Source organism: Chaetodon trifascialis, chromosome 3, assembly GCF_039877785.1.
Source record: "Chaetodon trifascialis isolate fChaTrf1 chromosome 3, fChaTrf1.hap1, whole genome shotgun sequence".
NCBI lineage: Eukaryota > Metazoa > Chordata > Actinopteri > Chaetodontiformes > Chaetodontidae > Chaetodon > Chaetodon trifascialis.
Window position 1 is genome coordinate 7,754,459 of NC_092058.1, and position 3,402 is coordinate 7,757,860.

Consider the following 3,402-nt stretch of genomic DNA (forward strand, 5'->3'; position numbering starts at 1 on the left):
CCAGAGTATTTAGGACAACTTCGACGTTCGGTCAAGTGATGGCAAAATACATTCAGAGACAAATTTCCGTGGGCACGAACACTGAGGGGTTCAGTGTAACCCGCTCGACTGTGCAGCTGCAGATGAGGAGGTGTAGATAGACAGAGGTGGAGATGTTTTTTATGCAGTGTATGAACTGATGACACTATAAATGTTACAGCTACACCACGTCGTTAATGAGGTGGTCTTATGATGTGAGAGAAGACAATAAAATCCATATCGCCCCTGAGCACAGACCCCTCCTCATCGCTACGTGAGCCCAGTGACAAACAGCCATTCCCACAAAACCCATCATACAAGGACGAGATCACAGCGCACTTCCTATAATCCTTTACGCTCTTGGACTGGTCTTGGCACACTCTCCTAAGACAATTGGACCACGTCACAATCCGTGAAAAGTACAGTATAAATGCGAACCGTCTCCTCGGTTCTCAAAAAGTAATTTAATTTGGTGTTAGTCATCAAATAGCAGTTTCATTTCATTAAGTGTTTAAACTGCAGCCGATGGGGACCGAGCCAAAGCTACAGTATCTGCAGCAGTAAAGCGCCGACGCCGGGACGACCCTCGTGCAAGTGCGAATAGCTGAGCGGATAAAATGTGTATCCACTCAGCAGAGTCCTTTCCCGTGTGCACCTGAAGATAACACAATACAGCTGCCCTCAGGTGACAGAATGAGCACAGGAGCACATTTGTCTCGAATTGAGCACCAATATACAGCAGGACTGAGAGAAGCAACGTGGTGATGCTTCTCTCAAGGGTCCTTCCACTGAGCTCTCACAGCTGTGCAGCACTGCGTGGCGTCATAAACAGACTCAACGCTGACAACGCCTGCTTTGCTGTAAAAGTCTGATCGAGAGGAGTGATATTCCAACGGTAGAGGCGACCAGTCGCACCGGAGAGAGCGAAGAAGAGCGAGCTTGAGGGAAAGAAGTGACTCTGAATGTACACATGAAGCAAAAGAAAGACAAAAAAACAAAACAAAACAGGCTCTAAAGACGACATGAAGAATCACAGCCTGACATTTTCTCAAACATGCAGCTAATATTTCATTCACCTTCTGTCTTTGATAGTGATGAGTGATCAGACGCGGCACTGTGGCTTATACACAGCGCATACACTATGTTGCTAGGAAACAGTAGCTCATGAATATCCTGCAGTTGTTGCACAATCAAAGGAGGAAACGTTCTCATAGTTCAGCAACCGCGTAAAAGCACAATGTTGGACAGATTCCTCCCAGAAGCAGCAGCACACTTATAAATTTAGGAACAGCCTTTCATTGACAAAGATGAACCTCTTTGTACATCCATCATTTGTAATGTGCAACATTTTTGTTCATGCGTTGCTCCTTCATTTCTACTTTGTAGCTCCTTTTATTTATTTATTTTTTCTACCTTTCCATTTATTCTTTTTAATGTCAGGATGGACTACAATAATGATTCCCATTAATTGTCAGTTTGGGCGATGTGGATGTACAACCCTGGTTCCAAAAAAGATGCAGAACACATATAATATTTTACAGTATTTTTAATGTTTTATTTCTTCAACTTCATCGTTTTTTGTAAATATCTGCTTGTTCTGAATTTGATAACAGCGACGCTTTTCAAACAACTTAAGACGGGAGCAACAAAAGACTCCAGAAACACCTGTTTGGAACATTCCACAGGTAAACTCAACAGAGTCTCACTGATGAACAATGGAGGCCAATGGCACACAGGAATGAGCTTCATCAGGCGTTGGCCAAGTCAATGTTAGCGTTGGTCTGTTAATGGTATTCACTGATAAAAAACAAAACAAAACAAATGTGTATATATACATAGACACATGTAAAAAATATAGAATATGACCAGATTTTCCTTGGAATTAATTGACTTTCATTCATCTCCCCGCCTCTCATATTATTACAGTTACAGTGTTACATCAGTCACAGAAAATATGAAGCTACTGTGTGAAAAGGCTCCACATTATCAGATGTTATTATTCTGAAACAATATTAATAATTCATTGAACAATCATTAACTTTCTCATTTATTCATCTGAGAATAATTCACTGGTACATCCCTAGAACACACATTCATTTAGAGTTAATCATTTCTTTTACTTTCAGACACTATGTACAATATTAGACATAAAGGTTGCCATTTGATGTATTTCACCAGAGTAAGCTTCAAGCTCATTTTCAGCCTCTTGGCAGGTGTATCAGTACAGTTTATTTATACCTGAATAGGTATTCATTTAAAATCTATTCCATGGTTTTGGAGCCAAAAATGTTCTTTGGGATGAATACAGTTGTGTCTTATCCTCTTTCAGAAGTATAGGTAATTTCATTATTATTATTATTATTATTATTATTATTATGTAGCGGCACGTGCCTCACAGCAAGAGGGTTTGATCCCCGGGTTGGGGGGGGCCTTTCTGTGTGAAGTCTGCATGTTCTTCCTGTGCATGCGTGGGTTCTCTCCGGGTACTCCGGCTTCCTCCCACAGACCAAAAACATGCTCATTAGGTTAAATGGTGACTCTAAAGTGTCCTTAGGTGTGAGTGTGAGCATGAATGGTTGTCTGTCTTGTATGTTGCCCTGCGATTGACTGGCGACCAGTCCAGGGTGTACCCCGCCTCTCGTCCGTTGACCCTTCCCACAACCCCGAAAGGGATAGTCGGTATAAAAGATGAATGAATTATTATGTAGACAGCACAAGGGTGTAATCAACATCCGATACTTAAGTTAAGACACTATGATAAGTAACTTCTTTCCCTTCACTAAAAAGCTTGATTCAGATCTATTTATTAACTGACGTTGTTGAAACTGGGGGTGTCTGTTTCTGTCATTGTGAACAATATGTAGCTGTCATCCACAGCAGACAGAGATGTCATCAGTCATTTTATCTCCAAGGTCGTGGTTTTATGGAGAGCACACTCGTCTGTCTGCAGCACGCAGCCGGCGATCATCTCGACTGTGAAGTCCACTGAACGACGCTTCTAATTGAGCCCGAGGGAAGAAGGGAACCAGACGAGAGCTGTATGTAGAGATTCCCAGGTTAGAGAGATACACGTGTACCATGTTTCCCTCAGGGAGGGAGAAAAACAAGTGTGAGGAGGTGGGTAAAGCCTTTACAATGAAAGTAGGCCATCCTAACAAGGACTGGGAAACACTGTGACAGTAGAGTACAGAGCCCGGTATAGCGCAGCCAGGGTCTCTCGTATTCACCGCCAATATTGCTTTCATTTGCCATGCACCATTTCACACTTTCCTTTAAGCTCTGCCGACTGCAAATGCATCACAGTGTTGTATGGTAAATATATTTCTCTAGGCATTCTGTCAGCGGACGGCTTCACCTCAGGTGTCTGGATTCTGGTTATTGAAA